Source organism: Carassius gibelio, chromosome B3 (assembly GCF_023724105.1).
Source record: "Carassius gibelio isolate Cgi1373 ecotype wild population from Czech Republic chromosome B3, carGib1.2-hapl.c, whole genome shotgun sequence".
In the NCBI taxonomy this organism is placed as follows: domain Eukaryota; kingdom Metazoa; phylum Chordata; class Actinopteri; order Cypriniformes; family Cyprinidae; genus Carassius; species Carassius gibelio.
The window spans coordinates 40,202,970-40,215,119 of NC_068398.1; the positions used below are offsets into that span (position 1 = coordinate 40,202,970).

A 12,150-nucleotide genomic window follows, 5' to 3' on the forward strand; every position below is an offset into this window, starting at 1 on the left:
GTTGTGTGCGTAGTTAGGAGGCAAGTGCGTGCATATTTTCGTTAAGAAACAGAGACCGTCGAGTCAAGATTTGGAGCACTGCATGGACTTTAGCGGATCCATCTCAAGAGTTAATCGACATCCACTCAACGTCGTCACGGGACACGACGGGGTTGCTGTTTATCATCTCGTCAGGACGTGAAGATTAGAGGTTTCTATTCTGAAATTGGAATTTTGTGTTTCCTGGATTCGTGAGTACATTGGTTTTGCATCAAAAGAGCTCCAACTAGCGCGCCATCGGTGTACTGAAAATCCCAGCTGGGTAAAATTCAAAGTGTTACCTTATTCATTGTATTTTTGTTTTGTTTTGGGGGAACAGTGATTATTTGAATTTATTGCTGTTGATTTTGTGACTTTGTGAATTTGATCATTCGAGAAGAGAAAAATCACACAAAGACAAAAATAGTTCAGAGGAAAATAAATAAATATATGTTTATTGATCTGGTATAATTTTGTGTGATTTCTGGTGGAAAAAAAACACTTGCTATTTAATTTTTCCTGTGAAATATTTGTATTTCCATAGTTAAGTGTAAACACATTTTTTTTTAGTTCCAAATAGAAAACATAGGTTAAGATCTGAGATCTGGGTTATATTGGTACTGTAACTGTAAGAGAAGTGTGCCTTTACTGGGTTAGCGGATAAAGTAAAGATCCCTTAGCCAGATAGCTATCTTGTGAGCCACGTTTAGAGACGACCCGGCAGGAGGGCTACATTTTTGTGGGGGCTCGTCCGGGATATTTCAGATCATTTCAGTTTGTGTTTTCAGAAGCTGTGAACGTGTATGTTCAGTGAAAATTTGGAAGTAATTTATGTGTATACATTGTTTCTTTGAGAATTATATGAAGAGAGCTTTAATGCTAAACAGTCAGTTCCTGTTTTTCTGAGTACATACTGTTGATGATGCAAGTGAACAAAATGGAGGTTAGTGAGATTATTGCTTGGTGCAGAGAGAAGGGTGTTGAGCTGGACAGGGTTATCATTCTGAGCAACGTACCTGCAGAATGTGAAGACAAAATAGTCTATGATGTGCTGGATGCTGTCCTGGGAATGAGGAAATGCAAAGTGCTTGATCGCCATTCTGATAAGACTCAGCGACAACAGTTTCTTCTGATTGAGACCGCTAGCAAGGTTTCTGAGATGGCTATCCCTGCAGAGCTCGGAGGACCTGAAGTAGGTACCTGGTACACACAGGTTATTCATGTCGCAGCTGAGGCACCTAAACAGAACAGTGAAGATGAATTTCAGACTAAGCTGATGTCTTTTCTTCAAGCGGAAGGAAAGTCGCTATCTGACATTCCAAGTTTAGCTTCCCCTGCACCTGTGCTTAACACTAAGCTTGTTGATGCCATAAATTCCCTTGTTCAAACGTGTCATGTGGCATCGTCTGAAGAGAGAGCTGGATATAGGAAGTTGCGTCCCTTCTCAGGGTTCATTCCCACTCCCCATGGAGAGGATGAGTATGAGGTCTGGGTGGAGCAGACCACCCACATTCTGGAAGAGTGGCAGTATTCTGATAATGTTAAGAAGCAGAGACTAGTAGAGTGTCTCAGAGGTCCTGCAGCAGACATTGTAAGGTTTGAGAAGACTGGTAACCCATCCGCTACCTTCAATGATTACCTTAGTGCACTAGAGTCAGCGTTTGGCACTACCGAGGATGCTGCAGACTTGATGTTAAAATTTCGGAGCACTTACCAGAGCGAGGGAGAGAAGCTCTCAGCCTACATAATGAGGTTGGACAGGATGCTGCACAGTATGTTGAGGAAGAGAGGCATTGAGTTCCCTGCAATGAATCGTCTCCGGATGCAGCAAATAGTTAGAGGTGCCCTCTCAAGTGACCTGGTGGCTATGCGTTTGAGGATGACCCATAAGTTGTGTGCCCCACCTCCCTTCAATGAGCTAATGAAGGAGGTAAGAGAAGAGGAAAGTATGTTACACCAAAGGAGCTCAGTCCAGGCAAATGTAGCTGTGGCTGCACGGAATGAGTCGTCTGGCAACAGTCTGGCCAATTCAGAAGTTGAAATGCTGAAGAGGGAGATTAGGGGGTTGAAGAATGAGGTGTCTCAGTGAACAAGGCTAACATCTTCTGTTACAGATGCGGAGAAGATGGTCATCTGAAACGTGACTGTACAAAGGAAGAAAACCTCAGGAGAGTAAACCAGCGGCTCATTAAAATGAGACAGCCGTCGGGAAATGCCTCCGGGGCTCAGTAGAGGAACGGCCTGAAGCTCCGAGGAAGACGCGTTCCACAAAGTGCAAAAGAGCCAGAGTTGAATTGGTAGACCTTCCGAGCGGGTTAGTGGGACCTAGCTCTGTCCTTCCCATCCAGGTTGAAGGTATCTACACTAAGGCCTTACTGGATAGTGGATCGCAGGTCACACTGCTGTACAGATCATTCTATGAGAAACACTTGAAGCATCTGCCATTGACACCAATAGAAAATTTGGAAATATGGGGATTGAGCTCACAGAGATACCCTTATGATGGCTGCTTGGCTTTAAGGCTAGAGTTTCCAGGATCTGTAGCAGGAGTGGCAGAATCCATAGATGCACTTGTGTTGGTCTGTCCTGACCCTGTCATGAAAGGAGATGTCAACATTCTGGTGGGAACAAACACGACTGTGGTAAAGAAGCTGGTAGCAGTTTGCCAGGAAAGGATGGGAAATGATTTTCTTCATACCATGACTGTTCATCCTGAGATCAGATCTGCCTATGAACGGGTCATTACTGTCAGCAAGTGTGATGTTGACGAAAGTAGAGGTACTGTCTGGTTTCCTCGCCGCAAGCCGTTGAAGCTGACTCCAGGAGAGAGTGTGAGGGTTTCTGGAATCCTGAAATACCCTGTTACCTTATCTACTAAAACTTTGTTAGTGGATCAGCCAGAAGAGTCCTGCCTTCCAGAGGAACTGCTAGTGCGAGCTGAGGTGCAGTCTGCTACTGCTGTCCAGTCAAAAAGAGTTGGAGTCACTATCAGGAATGTCTCTGCTCGGCCAGTGATGATCAAGAGAGGAATGCCTATCGCACATGTGTTTCCTGTTGATGTTGTGCCTACAGTCTCTAAGCCCAGAGAGAGTAGTGGGAAAACCAAACTGACTAAGGATTCATTTAACTTTGGCGATTCCCCTGTGTCTACCGAATGGAAACAGCGGCTGGCTAAAAAGATGTTAGAGAGAAAGGATGTTTTCTCTTGCGATGAATTCGATGTTGGATGTTCAAAGAGTACCCAACACCACATCAGACTGATAGAGGATAAACCTTTTAGTGAGAGGTCACGACGGCTTGCACCAGGCGACATTGAGGATGTTAGGCAACACTTGGAGAAGCTGAAGGAGGCTGATATTATTGCTGAGTCCAGAAGTCCTTACGCTTCACCAATTGTCGTAGTCCGGAAAAAGAACGGACAGATAAGGATGTGTGTGGACTACAGGACGCTGAATCGTCGCACAATACCTGACCAATACACCGTTCCCCGCATTGAAGATGCTCTGGCCTGCTTAAATGGAAGCCAGTGGTTCAGTGTATTGGACCTTAGAAGTGGATATTATCAGATTCCCATGAGTGAAGAGGACCAAGAAAAGACAGCTTTCATTTGCCCAGTGGGATTTTACCAATTCCAGCGGATGCCACAGGGGATTTGTGGAGCTCCCTCGACCTTCCAGCGAGTGATGGAAAAGACGGTGGGAGACATGAACCTGTTGGAAGTGTTGGTCTACTTGGATGACCTCATTATCTTCGGACGGACTTTGGAGGAGCATGAGGAGAGGCTGCTTAAGGTGCTGGACCGCTTACAGAGCGAAGGGTTGAAGTTGTCCCTGGACAAGTGCACCTTTTGTCAGACTTCTGTCAGTTATGTTGGTCACATTGTGTCTCAAGATGGTGTTTCGACTGATCCCTCCAAAATTGAAGCTGTCAAATCTTGGCCCAGACCCCAGAACGTGACAGAGCTACGTTCTTTCTTAGGTTTCTGTGGGTACTATAGAAGATTCGTGAAAGAATATTCTAAAGTGTCTTACCCACTTAATCAGTTGCTGAAAGGGTGTTTTCCGGCCAAGACCTTGAAGAAAATGAAAGCTGGAGACAATCCCGACCGGATTGTGTACAAATCTTTGGATCCATTTGGAAGTAGATGGACGGATGCTTGTGAAGCTGCTTTCAATGAGTTGAAGGTGAGACTTACCAAGGCTCCTGTGTTGGCCTTTGCCAACTCTCAGCTCCCATACGTCCTACATGTTGATGCCTGCTGTGAAGGTTTGGGCGGGGTTCTATATCAGGACCAAGGACAGGGATTGAAACCTGTAGCTTTTGTCGGCAGGAGCTTGACGCCTTCTGAAAGGAACTACCCAGTCCACAAACTTGAGTTCTTGGCTTTAAAGTGGGCTGTTGTGGACAAGCTACATGATTACCTGTACGGAGTAAAGTTTGAAGTGCAGACAGACAACAACCCACTAACTTATGTTTTAACCACAGCCAAATTGGATGCTGCAGGACATAGGTGGCTGGCGGCTCTCTCTGCTTATGACTTCAGTCTCAAGTACAGGCCTGGGAGACAAAATGTTGATGCCGATGCTTTGTCTCGTCGTCCTCATAGGAGCATAAAGGACCAGGAGTGGACTAATATATCATCCTCTGGAGTGAGATCCCTGTGTAACCTGAGAGGGCAAGACAGGTCCAGCTGCTTCGCAACTGCTAGCGGGATTATCATATCATTGGGAGGAACTCCTGAAGCAGTCCCCAGAGCTTACTGTAACTTAGCCACTCTGGATACTTCCACGATTCCAAAACTGAGTTCCGTGGATCTGTCACATGCTCAGCAGGAGGATCTTTGTCTGGGAGAGATATGGAGAGCACTGAAAGGAGGAGATCTGTCCAAGGTCAACAAAGAAGCTCACAAGGACCTTCCATTAATAATGAGAGAGGGGGACAGATTAGTGCTGGAGAATGGAGTGATGTTTCGGTGCACAAAAAGCCCAGACAAACCTCGTCGTGAGCAGTTGTGCCTGCCCAGGAAGTTTCATGACGTAGTTCTCAGGTCGCTGCATGATGATTCTGGTCTTTGATAAGACTTATGGCTTGGTGAGAGAGAGATTTTACTGGCCACGAATGAAGATTGAGGTGGAGAAGTACTGCCAAACATGTGCCAGATGTGTCCAGAGGAAGACTCTGCCAAAGAGAGTAGCACCATTGTCACACTTATCTAGTAATGGACCAATGGATCTTGTGTGTATGGATTTTCTATCCATAGAGCCTGACTCCAAGAACATCTGTAATGTCCTTGTCATCACAGACCACTACACCAGGTATGCACAGGCGTTTCCGACTAAGGATCAGAAGGCGTCCACAGTTGCAAAGGTCCTGTGGGAGAAATACTTTGTTCACTATGGACTGCCTAGACGGATGCATTCGGACCAGGGACGGGATTTCGAGAGCAGGCTCATCCATGAGTTGTTTGACTTGTTAGGAGTGGAGAAATCCCGGACAACACCGTACCATCCCCAGGGTGATCCGCAACCGGAGCGGTTTAACCGGACACTCTTGGATATGTTGGGGACCCTGGATTCGAGGCAGAAACAGCAGTGGAGCCGTCACATTGGACATCTTGTACATGTGTACAATAGCAGTGTGAACGAAGCCACAGGATACTCACCTTACTTATGTTCGGAAGGGAAGCCAGATTGCCCATAGACCTGAGTTTTGGTGTGTCTAGTGATGGAACTTCCACTAAGTCTTACCAGCGCTTTGTGCAGACCATGCAAAGAGAGTTGAAGTCTGCGTACGAGCTGGCGGAGGAAAAAGCTGGAAAGAAAAATGCAGGAAATAAGAGAAGGTACGATCAGAGACTGCATTACTCTCACCTTGTTTCGGGAGATAGAGTCCTGATCAGGAATCTTGAATTGCAAGGGAAGCACAAGTTGGCAGACAGATGGAGTGCTGAGCCTTACATTGTCCAGAGTCAAATGCCAAACTTACCTGTGTTTCGGCTTAAGCCAGAGAGTGGAACTGGACCTGTCAAGATCCTGCATAGGAATCACATTCTTCCTATTGGTCAAGGGTTGAGGCAGCAACAAGTTTCTGACAGTGTCCCGAAACCCAGAAAGAGAGTTCTGAGGAAAAGGAAGAATGCTGAAAAGAATCAGAGTCCAGAGCATGTTGTGGAAGATGCTCCTGTAAGGCAAGAAGCAGAAACCAGAGATGCTCAATATGCTGATAAAAGTTCAGAGAGTGAGGATGGAATGTATGGGGTGTGGTATTATGTACCTGAAAATCATCCTTTGACCCCTAAGAGAAGGGACACTTCTCAGAGTGATGCTGTGGTTTCTGATAACACTGTTCATGAGAATGTTGTTTCTGAGGATGTTTCTGAGCACTCTGATGAAGGAATTGAGCCAAATGAATCTGTAGAGTCTGTTTCAAGACTGCTACCAGAAAGTGATTCGGGCAACTTACAAAATTTGAGCCGAGTATCAGACCTCTGTGATAAGGTTTCAAGTGAGGGTCAAGACCACTCAGATGAGAATGTAACGCAAGGTATCTCTGCTGATGTAACTGAAGATTACAGAAGGTCTCATAGAGAGAGAATTGTGCCTAAGAGGTTTACATATGATACTCTTGGGGAGCCAAAATTTGAGCCTGCCGTTTCTCAAACTAAAGTCGTAAATCCTGTTAGATACTGTTCTACTGTCTTTTTATGGTTGAAAGTACCTGCGAGAAGGTTGAGTACCTGTTCAGTTGATTTTCCTACTAGACGCTAATGTGAGTGATTTCCTTCAGTATAGACATGGATCTATTGTGACATTATCTTGCTCATTCAATTGAAAAGTGTATAAGTGTCTCAAACTGTCTGGGAAAAGAGTTGAGATATTGAAATGTAAAAAAAAAAAAGTTACTGAAGGGACTGTATGTGATTCCTTTGTTTCTCTCGTTATGAGGACATAACGATTCTTGGTGGGGGGAGAATGTAGAGCCCTGAAAATGTTTGAGTTTCAAAAGTAAAACTGTAGTAGAAAAAAAAAGAAGAGACAAGAGAATGTCATAATTTGTATGTCACATTTTTATTGGTGTGCATTCATATGCAAACAAATGTTTGATGGATTTTGTTTTTTTTATATATAATGTATTTTTATATATAATGTTTCTGAAAGGTTTAAAATGTGCATATGTGAAAAAAAAAAGTCATACAAGGACTGTTTTCTTGAGAACGTCATATTTGCGTTGAGAACTGTGGACTTTGACCTCTCAAGTTCAAGAGGGGAGGGGTCGCAGAGGAGAACGAGAGGAAGCTCGTGGGAGGGAAAGGAGTGTTCGCAGCGGAAAAAAAAAACTGGCAGTGAGTCAACGCTCACGGACATTTTGAGTGGCAGGCCAGTGACTAAAGTTGCGTGAGTTGCTTGTGTGACTGTGTCACGCATCAGGTTTGCAGCTGGCAGCACGCAAGAACATTTTGAGGGAGTTTGGAAAGAGGCTGCACACTTCAACTCCGTGTGAGTCAAATTTATGCACGAGCATAGCACGTGAGAGAATCAAAGTTTTTTTATTCCGTTTATTTGTTTTATTAGAGTGAGAATTCATCCGGAAGAATAATCCCGTGTTTCATTTCTCAAGTTCAGTGATGCAGTTATAATAAATTGGGTAATTTGGTTGAAATCCGGAAGAATATACTCGTGTTTTATTTTATTAGTTCAGTGGAGAAAAAAAAAGTATCACCGTTGTGTGCGTAGTTAGGAGGCAAGTGCGTGCATATTTTCGTTAAGAAACAGAGACCGTCGAGTCAAGATTTGGAGCACTGCATGGACTTTAGCGGATCCATCTCAAGAGTTAATCGACATCCACTCAACGTCTTCACGGGACACGACGGGGTTGCTGTTTATCATCTCGTCAGGACGTGAAAATTAGAGGTTTCTATTCTGAAATTGGAATTTTGTGTTTCCTGGATTCGTGAGTACATTGGTTTTGCATCAAAAGAGCTCCAACTAGCGCGCCATCGGTGTACTGAAAATCCCAGCTGGGTAAAATTCAAAGTGTTACCTTATTCATTGTATTTTTGTTTTGTTTTGGGGGAACAGTGATTATTTGAATTTATTGCTGTTGATTTTGTGACTTTGTGAATTTGATCATTCAAGAAGAGAAAAATCACACAAAGACAAAAATAGTTCAGAGGAAAATAAATAAATATATGTTTATTGATCTGGTATAATTTTGTTTGATTTCTGGTGAAAAAAAAAACACTTGCTATTTAATTTTTCCTGTGAAATATTTGTATTTCCATAGTTAAGTGTAAACACATTTTTTTTAGTTCCAAATAGAAAACATAGGTTAAGATCTGAGATCTGGGTTATATTGGTACTGTAACTGTAAGAGAAGTGTGCCTTTACTGGGGTAGCGGATAAAGTAAAGATCCCTTAGCCAGATAGCTATCTTGTGAGCCACGTTTAGAGACGACCCGGCAGGAGGGCTACAATAAAATATCTCATAATAAAATACAAAATTGACTGATTTATTAATGCATAGTTCTCATCAGTCGGAAATACAGATAAACGCTTTCATTTGTTGTATTTTTGATCCTGAAAGAAAACAGAACAACAAAAGAGCGAATCATACCACTGTCTGAGGTTGTGCTTCAACCCAGCAAACATTCGGACGTCTTTTGACCGTTGAAAAGACGTCCATCCGAGACGTCCCGTCATGGTTGAAAAATAGTTCCAAAATGAAAGTTGAACCGACGTCTTTGACGTCTTTTAGACGTGAACTGCACGTCTTTTCTGCACGTCCCTGGACGTCTAAATGTGTCGTCTTCTGGACGTCTAAATGCGCCGATTTCTGGACGTCGTTGTCTTCTGGATTTTTAAATGCGTTGCTGCATATTTTAAGTGTATATATATATATAAGCCTGCATATAAAATAATCACACACCCACTGTGTAACATCGTGCAAGGCAATCAATTATGTCTTGAGGTTTAACACATTTTGACAAAAGTTCAAGATCGGTCCAGTCAGACATGAACGTCCATAAAACATCTTAATCACGTGTACATCACTAACAATAACACATTATTTGTGGACATGTGCAAAAAAAGAAGCATGTTCTGATTTAGCACATTTTATTGTTTTTGAAAAGTTTAGCATCTGTTAACCAAACTAAAATACTAATTACAAAATACTGAATTATTATATAAAGGGAAAATTCTTTCATTTACTCACCCACGTTTCAAACCTGTATACTTTTCTGTGTTCTGACAATATTGTTTTCATGTTTGCTTTACTGGGACAATGACAAATAAGAATCTTCAAGATGATAATCTATTTAAAAATGTGTTTTTCAATGTTATCTTTGTATCCATTTTGGATTTCTGAAATAAGTTTACAGGCCTACCATTTTTTTCATCACAAATATGATTTAATGAGGGGCATCACTGAATAAAAAGTGCAGAAATACTCAAAGTCCATTATTATTGTTAAAAATGTATATTTGCACAGTGTTTGTTTATTAATGTTTTTAATATATAATATTATAACTCAATATTAATTGCATTTATTTTAAAATACTTTAATCATATAATATTAAGAATATTATTAATATTTGAACATGTGGCATAAACACCTTGCAGGAGCCATTGTTGTCATGTGACAAGAAAATCATAAAACATAAGACCCTCATCATAAAATATGTTTGAAATCATTGCTATTTATAAAATCAAAGTGGTGTAAATGATTTTAAACTGCATAGAACCGACATGAATTCAAATATTACATTTCTGAGAATGTTTTCTACTAGAATGTTAAAAGATGGTTTCTTTTTATCAATTCTTTTTTAATCTTGTCATTGACTTACACAGTTGTCTTATAAACACAAAGATATTTGGAAGAATGTTTGTAACCAAGCAGATCTCACAATCCATTAACTGCCACTGTAGGAAAAATTATTATGATCGTAACATGAGGGTGAGAAAATTATGACTATTTTCATTTTTGGGTGAACTATCCCTTAAAACACACTACAGTTGTTTGGCTCATTTCTTGTAACCTCCACCCCCATCTCTTCCCGGAGCAAGCTTCAGTTGTTCTGTCATTGCTGCATCCCATTCAGAGTCTCCACCTCTTCACAGCATCTGAGGGAAGAGAATACATGTTTTTTTTTTTTATAAATAAAATAAAAAATTTGAGATAAATGACATGCACTTATTTTCAAAATATCTTTATGGTCTACAGCTAAAAAAAAACCTTTGAACAAGATGAATGAATCATGAATGAAACATTAGAAAAAAATGTAATCAACAAGCATTAGATTTTATTTTTATTGTGCAAAAGGTGTTATGCTTTAATGTGATGCCCTTGAGAAACACCCTTAACTAACGTTTAGAGGTGTAACTGTGATAAAAGGTGAACAGGACATTTCTGAATAATTAATTAAAGCGTGCCAATAAAAATTACATCAATATAAGTAACTTTTAGCCTTCTAACATTAGCTAATTTTAGCCATACTCAGTGAATTTCAGTTGACAATGTAGGCATCATTTCTCTCGGTTCCTTTTTGTCAAACAAGTAAAACCCAAGCACGTTAATCAAATAATACAAAATGTACTTACACAACAGTAGATTTTATATAATTTATATCGATACATCTCAGTCCTCTTCGAGTCCTCTCCTCCTCGTGGTTGCCTGCTCAATATACCGGAACTTCCGGGAGAAAGCGAGATCTCGCGAGATAATCTATCATATCGCGGGATTTTGTAATTACACGAAATATATTAGTATATTTTGTGTCTACATCTTGGCAGCACCGTTTTGGCAATTACATTCAACTCAGACCGAAATTGTGACCGGGTATTTATCTGTTTTACATGTATATGCATAGATTCAATAAAAATAATAACAACAAATACATAAAACAGGTTGAAATAATGACTAAATTGCAGCATTGCTTTGCAATCACTTAACCACACTGGTCTCTTTGTGATTATATATTTTTATAAACAAGATAAAGTGATTATATTTACTTTAGATGTCTTGCTTGGACATCTTTTCACAAACCATGACGAGACGTGTAAAAGACGTCAGTGGACGTCAATTCACAACCTCTTTAAAACCTCTTAAAAACTACTTGGTGCACTTTAATTAATTATTGCAGTATTAATCAAGGTGTAAGCACAGCTTTTGCATATTCCACAAGGATTTCACAGAGGGTCATGATGGACGTGTAACGTACGTGTAAATGACGTCACTAGGTGACGTCCTCTCACAACCGATTCACAACGCGGGTAAATATTGAACTACACGTATCTAAAAGTCAAAGAAACAATTATACATGAAACCCCATAGAACTATAAACGTGTACAAACATATCTGAATGCATTTTTAGGAAATGTTCTGTGTTACATATTTCTACCGATTTATGCCGTCCACTATTTTTGGCCGGCCACACGACGTCGCTGTCGGACCAATGTTTGCTGGGAAGTCATTTATTAATCGTTCAAAGCTGGGCATCGCGAGAGGCGGATCTGCGCCAGAGCACGCGTAAATGAGCTGCACAAAGTAAAAAAAAACAACCCTGGATAGCCTAGATTAGGCCCATATTCACAAATGTGTTAGCTATGGAATGAAATATCTGATATTCCGATTGTCAAATACATGCAAGTGGAAGTGTATTGTTGTTTAAACACCTTTATAACGATCGCGTTATGCGCAATATAATTTTATGACACAAATTTTAAAATAGGCTTAAATCAAACACATTTTAATTCAGATTCTGTATATATATATATGAACGGAAAACAAAAACAACGGAAAAAAAACAGCTGGCTGATCATAACTGATCTTAACGTCTGTTAACTATGACTCATGCAGCCGTCCCTTACGAAAATTAACCATGGTTTTACTACAAATAAAACCAAAAAACCATGGTTACTGTAGTTAAACCATGGTAACCACAAATTAACCATGGTTTTGCTATATTAACCATAGTTTAACCATGGTATTTGTAGTAAATCTGTGGTTTTACAAATGGCAGTCAGTACGCCAAAAAAACCATGGGTTACTACAGTTTTACTATAATAAAACCATGGTTATTTTTGGGGTTCGCGCCATGGTGATTTTTTTTTTTTTAAACTGGAACGTAGGCCA

The 12,150-nt window shown here is 40.8% G+C and overlaps 1 protein-coding gene and 1 long non-coding RNA gene across 4 annotated transcripts in view; one reads left to right on the plus strand and one right to left on the minus strand.

Annotated features, from left to right (window-relative positions):
- The window catches only part of LOC127953353 (zinc finger protein 665), a 376,772-nt gene that overhangs the window by 113,071 nt on the left and 251,551 nt on the right, over positions 1-12,150 (plus strand). The gene's annotated exons all lie outside the window — the stretch shown is intronic.
- On the minus strand, positions 9,696-11,425 carry LOC127953528 (uncharacterized). Its single transcript, XR_008153294.1, has 2 exons — positions 10,617-11,425; positions 9,696-10,139 (listed from the first exon to the last, which is right to left on the minus strand). It is a non-coding gene; the product is annotated as an uncharacterized LOC127953528 (long non-coding RNA).